This window comes from Dreissena polymorpha, chromosome 7 (genome assembly GCF_020536995.1).
Source record: "Dreissena polymorpha isolate Duluth1 chromosome 7, UMN_Dpol_1.0, whole genome shotgun sequence".
NCBI classification, from domain to species: Eukaryota; Metazoa; Mollusca; class Bivalvia; order Myida; family Dreissenidae; genus Dreissena; species Dreissena polymorpha.
The window spans coordinates 49,014,764-49,028,947 of NC_068361.1; the positions used below are offsets into that span (position 1 = coordinate 49,014,764).

Here is a 14,184-nt window from a genome sequence, read left to right on the forward strand (position 1 = left end):
AAAAACTGGTTATAAAATTGGTGAAATTCGACGGGCGGTCGAGCGGGTGATCGGGCGCGCGCAACAATTCTTCCGAGCGCAAATCCTTTTTCATTTCGCAACGGATTTCAATGAAACTTTCACACAATTATTGTCATCAAGTGTCCTGGCGCATATTATCGGGATTTTATGATTCGGTCGAAATCAAGGTCGCCACGAATAAAAATAGATTAAATTTGTCACAATGGGGTAACTAGGAACAATAAGTTACAATGCGCATTTTTTAATTGTCTCCCTTGATCAGACTTTTTAAATTGAAAACCTGGTTTTGTGACAATTTTCCCTTGTTTTTAGTTATGTCACATTGACACAGTGATATGGTATTAAAGAACTTCTATGGTGGTGTTTTTTTAATTAAAAAGTTCTATGTTTTTTATCAGACAGCGAATTGTTCTCATTTTTTGTATTTCTTCTTTTCCACAGTTGATAGTGATAGACATACATCATTGTCTTGGTTAAAAGTTCGAGATGTTTAGAAAAATAAAGAGCGACTTTGTAATGCATAATTTCATCTAGGCTTATCACTATATAAATTGTGTATTACATTTACTGTCACAAAACCAACGTGCAAAAGTTACAGTATATAATGTCAATATTGGTTCACGAGGTTTTTAAAAATATAAAAGTAATTGAATTAGTGAATATATCAAAGAAAACAAATATGTTTTTTATGTCGAAAACATAGCGTGACTTTCAATTGAGTTATTAATTAATATGACATAAACAGATGCTTATGCACCTATCCTACACAATGTATTACAGAATGGTAAATAAGTATACGGCGCATGCTTTTAAAAGCGGAATGTGCAGGCATTCGCGTCATGTGGACACATTTGTAGTTCTATAAATCTAAAAGGGACAGAAACATGTATATGTTCTTTTAAAACTAGTGATTGCTTATGGATGATATAGAATGTTTATTAACTGTTGTTCGAGATATTGAATGCTACTTCATCGCTTACAGACCACTGTTTCATACTGTGTTTTATAAAAGTTCCCATTCGATGGGGTATGGGGTTTTAATTGTATTATTTTGTATTTTGTGAACGTCTCTTTTATAAAGCCAAATTTTAAGACAAGCAGCGATAATACAAATACTAAAACTATTTTCATTTGGTTATTATTTATTTATGTAGCATTCGAATAATGTTTTAACTCAAATCCGTTATCCAACCTTTATATAAAAAACTGAATAAATAGTCTCGGTAATAGAAAGATCTTAAATAAAAATCTGACATAAAATTGAAGGCGGTGATGGGATAAAGATCAAGAAAGGACAATCATCAATAATGCCAAAAAATCAGCATGTTAAAACGATGTTATTGGTTATGCAGTATGTTAACGTATGTACAGTTCTAAATCTTTATTAAAAAAATCTCACTTGTGTAAACGTTCGCCTTGAACTACAATAAAAACAAATCTCTAATTTGAACGAATGTTCCAAAACCGAAATCCCATACTTTGGTCATATCTATATGAATATATAGGCCTTAGACACAAATTGCAGAATATGGCTAGTGCTTCTACACAAAGTAAAAAAAGAAAGTCGAGAATGTCGGAAAGCTATTAGAATGACGTTTGAAAACTGTAACACGGCATTAGGGACAATCGGAAAGCTATCGGAAAATAACAGACAGACAGACAGACAATTTTATTGGCGAATACAATCAGTACATAGCCATATAAACATAGCAAATATTGCAATAAAATAGCATGTCAATGAAATGTGATTGGCGTATTTGTTATTTTAATTTCGGAGAATGTCCTTAACAAATTTGATGTGGGATAAATATTTGCATTCTATGTATTTCAAAAACAAAATGCATATTAGATTAATTATAACTACTAAATGACAGTTAACCATTCCTAAAATCAAATACAATCAACGGCAACAAACTTGAGCAGAAAATGCATATAGTTTGGCAATAACAGACAGACAGACAGGATAACGAATTATTGAAGTTACCGTGCCTAAACAATTTAATCGAGTTAGAATTCCGAATACGAATACATTGTTGTATCATCAAGAATGCTAGAAAAACAGATTTTTTTGAGAATTTATTACTTGTTTTTATTATGCACCCAACGATATAAACAGTTTTATTAAATAAGTATTCCAAATGATACAATATGATATTCTATAAATTATTATCATAACAATATTGTTGTAATTTGTATATTAATAATACTATTGCTATTTTCAATAGCAAAAATATGGTATTTCTTTGAACATTTTAGTTTAAATCATATGTGAATTATTGAGGATATACATTGCTAAGTCCACCCTCATGCAATGATACACGGTTTGACATAGTTTAAGTTTTTTGACGCATTGAATGCGCAATTAAAGTAGTTGATAGATGCAATTGATAGTGTTTATAGTAATTCAATAAAACAATTATTGTATACGCGTATTTTTCCCACTTTGCTGGACTGTAACATTCCCGCGTTTTTATAGATTTCTATATGAAATACATTTTTTTCACCTTAATAAAACAGTGTGCCAAACGCCCGAAAGACACACGAAAACCTGCATAGTGAATGTCTAACGTGTATATAGAATATCTTAAACAACTCCTTATCGTCAATATCAAGACGCAGTTGACCATGTTAATATGTTGAGGGCAACACTTTTCAATGCCCCACCCTGTTTTTCAGAAGTAACTAATATCTATTTTTATTTTATATCTTTGTCAACAAATTGTCCAGTCTATTTTTGTTTGGCCTTTGATAATACTGCTGATAAAACTTCATTAAAGAGAGTGTGCTTAGGTAAGGAAGTTGTATTATACTTGTGAAAAGTACGATTCTATTCATCGACTTGAACGATGAGACTACATATGAACTTCTTGTTGTAACCATGAAACTGGCGTTTTAAAAACATGTGTTTTTTACTTGCAATCTCTGGTACGTTATTACGGTCAATCGGTTTGTAGTTTTTCTTGTTGTTGTAATTTAGTGCTACGATACTTTTATTTACCGACGTTTACTCACGAGGAAGCCCACATAGCTTGCGATGTAGTAACCCCCGTCATATCATCGTGTTGCCACCTTATCACTTTCTTTCTTTATTGATAAAATTGCAATCAGAAACATATACACAAAGAGAAATGTCACAGAGAAACCTTATACAAGCATATGATCCTGTATTTATTGCCATAACCCGATTTGCAACTAGTATGGTAAGCAGCACACGTAATAGACATGACGCACACATACACATAAAATACTCGTAAATGAATAAAAAAAATTGCTCACCGCTTAGGACAGGTCAATTCAAAAGCTTGGTGGGGTTTATACTGGTAGGGTAACTCACACATGTCATTAAATTGTTAATAAAAATAAACCACATTAAAATCCAAAATGTAATAGCAATACCAGAAATAACATTTTGAGTTTATTATCATTTAAATAATAAGTTAATAATAATATTGATAAAAAGTTAATAATATTATTTAGTTAAATCAGATGCCTGAATTGTATATTTTTTAAATACGATCAATGCAATGAAACGGAAACAGGAGTCGACGACAAAATGTCGTTGATTAAAAAGCGTGATAGACGTAACATCATATTGTTATATATTCAGATCGTCGTACTGCAGTTTCATGAAAGAGCTGCAAGTATTGTTGAAAAAGGCTAACATAGTTAGATTCTGCATGTTAATTTTCAAGTAGACATGTTGCTTATCGTAAATTGCGTTTGAGAAATTTAAATCTTCAAGTTAACCGAGATTCAAGAATAATGATTATGCATAATAACATAATTAATTTGTTGAAACTAATTAAAACACCGAAACAGTCACAATTTATGACAACGCAATGCATCATGATTATGAAATAAATAAATCAGCATCTTTAGTACATGAAGCCAGCGTAATGATTCAAACGGGTCATAAAAAACGCTACCAAGACTTAAATGAAGGCTTTACATTGCATTGAAGATGTTGTAATTGTAGGTAACATACATAAAAACGTGAATCATTCTAATCCTTATTATGCATATGTATTTGCTTATTGTCCCCTACCGGTTTCACCGGAGGGGACCTATGGGTTGCGCTCTTTGTGTCTGTGAGTCTGTCTGTCACACTTTTCTGGATCCTGCGATAACTTTAAAAGTTCTTCATATTTGTTTCACGAAACTTGAAACATGGATAGATGACAATATGGACATTATGCATGTCATTTCATTTTGTTCCTACGTCAAAAATTCTGGTTGCTATGGCAACAAATAGACTAGAAATATTGCTGAAAATGGTGGTTTTCTGGATCCTGCGATTACTTTAAAAGTTCTTAATATTTTTTTCATGAGACTTGCAACATGGATAGATGGCAATATGGACATTATGCACGTCATTTCATTTTGTTCCTACGTCAAAATTTGTGGTTGCTATGGCAACAAAAAAAGAATATCTGAAAATGGTGGAATTTCTGACGATAGTGGAGCTGGTAGGGGACCATATTGCTTGACAATAGCCTTGTTGTTCATGTATTTACCCCTCGAATACGCAAAACATTCAACTTCTCAAGCCAAATAACTTAAACTGAGCTTCAAACAAATGATCAACTTCAGCAAATAATGACAATCGGTATTAAATGTTTTTCCCTGATGGTTTTATAACTACAATACAAACTCGTGTAAACCTATAAACTCCAAGCATATACATATCATACACAAATAAATACATATATACCTACCATTATACGCTGATCAATAAAATTTACAAATATAAACTAAGTATATTATATATACTTTATAATATCGTCAAACGAACACCAGCGATTTCAAATATCAGGAAATGCAACTCAACAGACATTATCAGAACATAAATTCTAATCAAACATCAGAAGTATTTGTTAACAATTCGTACCTATCAATATTCATATAACGGGTATCTGCCTAGCTTAACATAAAATGTAGCGTTACATGTGATTATTTTCACATTCTACAATCTCTCGCCAAAATTTCAATGAATGCGTTTGATCTCTTTTGATTTATTAAAACCACGTATTTCAGAGGCATACCAACAAATAGATCCAACAAAAGAATTAAACAACTGACACAATACTTTCGGCTTAAGATGCTGACATTTAAAAAGTAAAATATTCACAGCCTTAAAGGCTTTTCCATCAAAATGTATATATATATATATATATATATATATATATATATATATATATATATATATATATATATATATATATATATATATATATAATAAAAGTGAAAACACGTGTCTGGGATTTTAAATATATATTGATTTAGCCAACGCGTTTCGCATAGCTCATCAGGGCATAATACAATATATTACAACGTCAAAATGTCATGGAGATAACGTCATATCAATTATGACGTCATAACGTCAATAAATATTAAATGAAATTTAATTTGGGTTTAAATACATGTATAAAATGTTGTTCTTTTGCTAACCTAGCTGAAATATTGTTCGAAAATAGCTTATAAAATGGAAATATTTTTAATTTTGGTTCATTATGTGAACATTCATCTAAATGTTTACTTAAAGGCATCTGTCTTGTTGAGGGGTCTCGCATTTGTTGTTCATGGACAGATCGCCTATTTCTAAGTTTATCGCCAGTTTGGCCTATATAATATTGTTTGCATCCATTGCATACTAATACATAAATCACATTTTGTATATCACATGACATATTAGTTTTTAGTTTGAACATTTTGCCATTAAAATCAAAAGAATTCCCTTCAATAATATAACCACACAGGGCGCATCTAGGGTCATTACATTTGGATACTCTTGGTTCTTGAGATGAAAAGTAAGATTTGGTTAACAGACGTTTTAAATTAGGTGGCTGTCGCTTACATTTTATTATCTTCTGATTTGAAATTATTTTATTCATAACCGGGTCTGTTTGTAAAATGTCAATGTTGTTTTTTAATACGCCAAACAGTTCTTTATTTTTGGATTTTGTGTTGAAATAAATGGAATTATATTACTCTTGTCTTTTTGTGTTGATTTTGAAAGTAATTCATGTTTAGGGATGGAAAGTGCTTTTTTAATACCTGTATTTATAATAGATTGTGGATATTTTCTTTGAAAAAGGGAATGTTTAAGTTCATTTAAACGTTTTAGTTTAAGTTTATCATTCGAAACTATTTTCACTTTTATTATATAATATTCACAATCTGGATTATTACATTTTACTTATATAACTATATATATATATATATATATATATATATATATATATATATATATATATATATAGATATATATATATATATATATATATATATATATATATATAACTATATATATATATATATATATATATATATATATATATATATATTGTTACGTTGTTTTAAACTTGATTGTTTGAATAGTTAAAATAATTAAATGTGTTGTTCGCATTATCATATAAGAAAAAGTATTACTTTGCAGTGCCGACATACACTTATCGATGTTAAACATGTTTAGATAAGCGTTCAGGTAAACAAAGGTCTTGAATTCAAAATAATTGTAACGAATTTAAAGTTTCCACGCAGAAAATACGCAACACTGCCCCGAACACATTGTTATAATCTAGCCATTACATATCTGAAATTAAACCGTTTACATTAAACTAAGATTTGAACGCATAGACATATTTACACAGATGTATTGACTGAAAGTATCAAAGGTTGGCGTGTGTATGTTGCGAACAAATGCAAATATTTCACAAATCATGATTTCTTACAAAAGACACTTAACATTTTAATCCGAACATAACGTTTTGAAAATTGTTTCACCGCCTTTAAAGTTATAGTTTTTACATTTATTGACCCTTGTATATAGTCCATAGGCAAATCATGACTTTATGAACATTAAAGGAAATAAAACTAAAACCTCATTTATTTTTAGAGGACATTGGTATGAGCAGGTACTTGAACTCTTTCTTTAGTATTTTTTAGTGATTTCGCATTGCTTGTAAGTTATGTCGTACATAGTAATATACTGTACTTTCCTGTGCAATTGTTAACTTGAAAAATATTGAATCGAGGTAAATAAAGCTACATAAGTTGACTAAAGGCATTGGGAGGAAGAGCAGAGAAAAAGTACCATATCTCTCTTCAATATGTTGTGCCGTTTGTTACTTGTCTCCACACTCTGTAGTTGTATTAAGATTGAATATATTAAGATGAACATTGAAAGATCTTAAAACATCATAACGTCAACAGTGCCATTCAAGTGTTTACTGTATAATTAAGTATTGTACGGTTTTGTTTACCTGGTAAGTAAACTAAATATTGCTATCAGAAAGTGTCATTAATAATTCTACAACACTTGGGAGAGGCACTTGTTTCAGGTTTAATACCTGGTAATATAGATAAATTACTCTATAGTATCACCTTAGTAATAAAATTCATTTGTTTATTGTTGATTCATTATGTTATCGAGATGACAAAACATTCAACCCCTCCAGAAGAGGTACTAAGATCACTCTTCAACTTGAAAAGTACAGTAAATATTGACCGTTAGTATTGAGAGGTTTGGTGTGACGGTATTAATATTTTAAGAGTTAAACAAAATGTGTTTGAAAGTGGATGACACGTACATTCATGGCGGCAAATTTCGTGCCGTTTTATTACTTATTTCAAACTTCAGGTCCAAATGCAATTTATTATCAATGACGGTACATTGTTACTATGTTGAAGAACCTACATGTAAAATTAAATTTAATATACACTAGTGTGAACCTTTAAGATAAACACATATGAACAGCACAGATAGTTGATCGAAACCTATTTCGTTTTTATGACGCCATCGTCCAAGCATAACGATATATCATAAACATAGTCAACGTCAACGTACTTGAACATTTAATATTAACAAGTAATTTAACAATAAATGCATCTAGTTTTTGCTCTTTTTTGTGGTCCTTTTTGATGTTTTCAAACTTATTCGTTCAAAGCAATACCGTTATATAATGCACCGATAAGACTGTGCCTGTACCAATTATATAAATATATTTTTGTTAAATTATTTTTAATATAAGAGTATATACATTCTGATTGATTTACATTCATGCATTGAGGTATCGCGAACTTTACACACAAACCATAGCTTGTAATTATGCCGTGGATGTACAGCATTACAATAATAAATTGAAAAAATGTACGGTTGAGAATCTTTTTTATTAAGAAACTTAGAATGGTATTTCGTAGTGTTTTTGTATCGGAATAATAATTTTTATTATTTGACCAAACGGCGATCCTGAAGTACAAGCGGGACACTATTTGTGTTTGTGTATGCTGCCTACGTGTGCAAGGTTTGATAGAATTAGTTTAATATTAAACTACTGCAGTGTCATTTTAACAAACACGTAAACTTACACCAATATTTTGTCAAAGCAGAATAGTGAGCAAATATTAATCGTCGACAACTAGCGTTAACCAATTAATGAAACCCCGTCAATTTCACCTATACAACCGTGGTATGATTTTGAAGATATGTGGGCATAATGTGCGATACGGTGATTTATATTGATTGTATTCGTTCGATTTATAAGACGGCGACCATTCTCTTATCGTAGAGTTCTGTTCAACATCGTATTCCACATTGAGCAGCATTCATCCTGACGTTTGACCAGTAATCCGAACCAATCGCTTTAGGGGAGAAGGATCCCGGAGTAATAAAGAGACCATTGTTATATTGAGTTTATGTTTCGATTAGTCAATGAAGTAAGAACATGCGATGTTTCGTATTGTTAACAGTTTTATGTCATAAGTAAAATAAATGACCTTGATAAAGGATGAAAAGAGAGAGATTATTCATCAAAGGCACCATGCACACAGGGAACAATATAAAGACAAACTGTAGCAGCTTCATTATTCTTTAACAACAAACAAAGCAAGCTTCTTCTTTCTGCTGTAAATATTTTCAGAAGAGAATCTGCAGATTCTGTAATCTGAATGCGTATATGTGTAGCAAAGAATTTTACCCATTTGTGCATCGCCCTCAAGAAGACCCGTTAAAGAAACGTTCCTGACTGATAATGTGTCCGATTGGAAGCGTTTATTACAAAGCTTTAACATTTCATCCGAAAAACTTAGTTGGTTTTGGCTTAGAGAGAGATCAAAAATGCGAATTAATCAATACTAGTTCTGCCGCCAATACATTTCCTCTTTTTTCACGCTTTCATTCTCAACTTAAAACTTCAAAACAAAGTCATCAATCCTGTTTCTCTCAGAGATTGTAAAACAGAACAACCTCGAAACGAAAGAATTTTCTGTCCTGTCAAAAGAATGGAATTTCACGACTACATAATGCATAACAGCAACAATATGCAGCACAACATTAAGGGTAGTTAATGCGAGAAATTAAAAACAGAATTATGCGCAAGGTATCGATGGAGCAAAACTAGACTTAAAAAAGGAAAAATAACCAACCAGCAACACCTTAGCGTACCACAATAACGTTAACAACAGCCATTCACAAAACCACCAAACTAAAAGATTCAGTCAATAACTTCAAAAATGAATTTCATAAGTCCTACAAAACAGACACCCATATTCAAACAAAATAACCAGAACAACAAGAGCCAGTAGTTATTCTTGAATGCTCTGAGCTTTTATCCGTACATTCATACAGCTCAGAGCCTTATTGATAAAATCAAATACCATGTCGAAAATAAGTATCAAGTTTGTGTATAAATTCGAATTCAATGAACCCATAACATTTGAATAAACACAATATCTATTCACATCGACATCATTTTTCTTTTTATTAATAAATGTAAAAAAAAGTTGACAAAAACAGTAATCAAACCGAAAATCGAACGTTTGTAACCCGACACCACATTCAAAAGTATCTTATCGTATATAGTCAACGTACACTGTCTAGGAGGGTTATATTTTTCGCGGAAAACTATAAGAAAGGAGCGTATTACAAACCGCTGATGTCGTATTACTTGTGTTGTGTGTGGTGTTATTTACTGAAGAACAAAATGTCACTAAATTATTCTTTTTCTCATCATAATTCATTGAACACGTCTTTGTTTCAGTTAGATTTTCCCCTTATAATACAAATTGTTAATCAAATTATTTGTGAAAAAATGTCAGGATGTAAGCTTTGTATCCATCACCATGAATGACACTATTCTGACAATCAACTGTAGTATAATACAATGGTTAAATTGTGTTAATACATCGGGTACTAGCTAGAGATCATGCACGTTAAGGGGATGTTTATTGATTCATTTCATTTGGTTTATGATGCATTCGATCAATCACTGAACTGTTCCACATCGCATTCCACATTTAGCTGCTTTTAATGTTGACGTTTGATCAGTAATCCGACCCGAAGTCAGCACCCAGTAATTGATATGAAACCATTGAATGGGCGATGAAAGATATGGAATTCATTGTTCGCTTATTCCATCACACATCATGTGGGATGTGTTATACGCAGCATTATCGCAAAAAATGGCTCTAACATTGGACCTACACAAGTAAAGCCAGCAACGATGATTAAACTGACCGTTTGATGAGCTTTGAATGGCAATTATACAGTAAAGATATTTTGAACAAAATAACTTGTAAAATAATTTCTATATGTTCAACCTTTAATAGCGGAGACAAGCCTGTGATGATTAAAACGTAACCGCACATAAAAGCAACATAATTGGGAACAATTAATGTGTTTTATGTATGCACAAAGGAGATAACGAAGGATGCAACAGTCAACATGTTCTTGGTAGAAGTATTATCCGTAACATTGGAAGTTGCCTTACTTTTTTCATCATATTCATCATATTCAGTCACGCCTGACAAACATAAATATCGCCTTGTTGTTTTAATGAAACTCGCATAATCAAAGCAAACCACGCCATTCGATTTAATGACAGCTGAATGTCTGAATTGAATTTGTTGGTTTATGGAAGTTAAATTGTTTTTTACAAATGTTATATTTAATGGGCACTTAAACGGTAATTTATGACAAATACGAAATTTGCATTTCGTTGTTTCCATCAGTATTAACTGGGGTAAGTTTGAGCGGTTCCTTAAAATGAGTTATGCGAAAATGATCTATAAAATTAACTGTAACCTGAATACGTATTTAATGCTATTATTTTTTTGAAAACTTGTTTCTTAACTTATATCCATAGTTGATTTCATATGTATTTTGAACGATGGCAGCATTACTCATGTTAATTGCATTTCCAATTCATTTGTCAATCATTCGGTCTAATACTTTTCGGACTTGAACGCCAGTAAATGATTAAAATAGTATAAGAATGTTTTGTTAACACATACACGTTGCTACATAAAACAAATAATTGATACGTTTGCAATAATTATATAAAAACATTTCAAATCTATGTTCTTTGTCACTTGACTGGATATTTAACGTATTGTTCAAAGTCGAAGCAACGGTTATGATTTACGGTCGTCATTAGATACATCATACAAAAGTATTTTTCCCTATTCACGTCATATATCTTTTTGAACAGCTTTTAAGATTCAATGCATTCTTTTTGTGGTTAACAGTTTGATGTATTATTATTATTTCTTTGTTTTAGATATACTGTATTTAAAACTGTCAGTTCGTGACTTTTATCCAAAAATCTTATAACAAGTACATCGACGTATCCCTGTATGTATAAAAGAGTCACCTTAAACGCTTCAATTTAAAGGGACTGGCAACCACGACGACGAAGAAAAGAGAAGTTGTAAAATACCGCATTTGTGTTCACTTATTAGTTTATATCGATTAAAATATCACGACTTTAATAATAAAGAATAGACTTAAACAGTAGGAAACAATCCACGTACGTTTCAGTTGTTGGTGTTATGTTCTTGTTCTCAAATGACGTGGTTACATGCGCCGAATGTCATTGCACAATCAACATTAATGAACTTAAAGAATATAACATTTTAAAGATTATTCGGCTGTACGTAAGTAAAATAATTTGACTAAAAAGAAATTTGATGGTTGTGGTAGATTATCGATGTTTTTATGCACTCGTGATTATAACAGACACTATATTTTTAACTCGCGTCTGTTTATCTGAAATTTTGGGTAGTCGACTCATGATTACTATAAACACAAATGCAGTTTAAATTTCAGATAGATGATACGGAAATATTATTTGGTTTGACATATATTTTCTTCACTGCATAAACCTTTCAAGTAAATCAATTTAAAAAGTATGACGTCATTTTAAAAGTTGATAAAAATCATTGCACAGTGTGCATCGAATTATACACGATTATAAATTTTGACTTAAATAACCGTGTATTATTATGTATAATAAATTTATCACAAACAGTGTTTAGCCCTATACTTAACATTTAGCTAGATTAATTGACAAATCGTGACATTGGTTATTTGTTAAAAAATGTTGTGCATAATGTGAATTTACCAATAGGCACATAAACATTACGACTAAGGTATCCATTTACTTATTTTCGCCTTTTATTATTCTGAAAAAAATCCACTTCTATGATCAAATATAAATAACTAAAGTAATCGTTCAAATTCGTTACACAGTGTCCGGTCGTCAGCATATTTAGCAAATCGGACTCGGTACGAATCTTAGAAATGTCGAAAAGACGATACAGATAAAAAAAATGCCATTCACTGCTTTTTACTAAAGCTTGGTTTAACATTTAATGCTTGTATTATAATATAATAATTAAGGACTCAACGGTTACATAATAAATGAAAATATAAGAATTTATATTAGATACTCCATAAAATAACAACAAATGTCCATTAGCTGCGTGTTAAGCTATGAACATGTATCTCAACAAACCTGCAGATATATTGACAAATCTGTGAACTCATGCGACAGGTATATTTTGCATCTACACACAATAGCGTTTATTTTGATTCACAGGGTATATTTTGCATCTACATATGTAAGCGTTAATTTTCGTTTACAAAGTATATTTTGCATCTACACACATGCGCGTTTATTTTGATTCACAGGTTATATTTTGCATATACATATATTAGCGTTTACCAGGTATTTTCGTTTACAAGGTATATTTTGCATCTACACAAATTAGCGTTTAGTTTCGCTTAAAATGTATATTTTGCATTTACACAAATAAGCGTTTATTTTCGTTTACAGGGTATATTGTGCATCTACATATATAAGCCTTTATTATCGTTTACAAGGTATATTTTGCATCTAAACATAATAGCGTTTGCAAGGTATTTTTTGCATCTACATAATATAAGCGTTTATTTTCGTTAACAAAGAATATTTTGACTCTACACAAATAAGCGTTTATTTTCATATACAATATTGACACAGCTCAAATCAATTTGTTGCATGGCCTTGGAAGCGAATGTGTGTGGAGAGGGCGATGTGAGAAGGATTAGTAAACAAAGGACTTCTTGTTTGATCAGGCAGCGGTCGTGAAACATGGTCAGAGAAGAACTTAACTAAAGGCAATTATGGGATTAAAGTGTATACTAAAAGGATTCAATCTATTAAAGCGTGTGAAGACCACGTTCAATAGAGATATGTTTAACTTACGTACATCATTGTAAGAAAATATACACTGTAAATGTTAAAATTATATAAATGTAAAGATTTTAGGTAGAAAAAAACGTTGTAAAAAATGTTAAAACGATAGTATTTTCATGTGTCACTTAAATCTAGTTTTACTTGACACCAAACGCCTTTGCATTGGTTTAATTGTAAGCTTTTTAAAAGTAATCAAGTTATCAATGCATTTTATTTTAACACATACACGAATCATCCGACTTAAATCATTGAGTGGGCAGTTACAAATCTGGCGACGTCTGTGCAAACTTTACTATAGTGTTAAGTCCGTAAGGCTACACTGGCCCGCGTTAAATATTTCCGATGACGGAGCGAAATAGCTCATAGGGATGTAAATCAGTGCGAACGCTGACTTCGAACCAGATATTCAGTTGGATAGCGAGCGGTGGTATGGATTAGCGAGATGGTAATAATTTCTGATGAAGTTATCAAGATAATGTGCAGAAAAGTTGGAATTAATTTACCGAGCGTGTTTTGTTATAATTTCTTTGATTTAAACGTTTATGAAATATCATATATACAATTGTAAAAAGCTTGCTTCATACAAAATACGTAAAGAGTTTGTTAATGTCTAACAGGATCTAGTGTTCTTGTTCAAATGTTAAGGGTT

At 31.2% G+C, this 14,184-nt stretch overlaps 2 protein-coding genes across 2 annotated transcripts in view; one reads left to right on the top strand and one right to left on the bottom strand.

Annotated features, from left to right (window-relative positions):
• LOC127837237 (complement receptor type 2-like) overlaps nucleotides 1–14,184 on the bottom strand; it is a 346,639-nt gene that overhangs the window by 137,022 nt on the left and 195,433 nt on the right. The gene's annotated exons all lie outside the window — the stretch shown is intronic.
• Nucleotides 13,849–14,184, top strand: part of LOC127837234 (uncharacterized) — a 39,664-nt gene continuing 39,328 nt past the window's right edge. The window contains exon 1 of the mRNA XM_052364156.1: nucleotides 13,849–13,980. The gene's annotated coding sequence lies outside the window, so the exon portion shown is untranslated. The remainder of the gene's footprint in view (nucleotides 13,981–14,184) is intronic.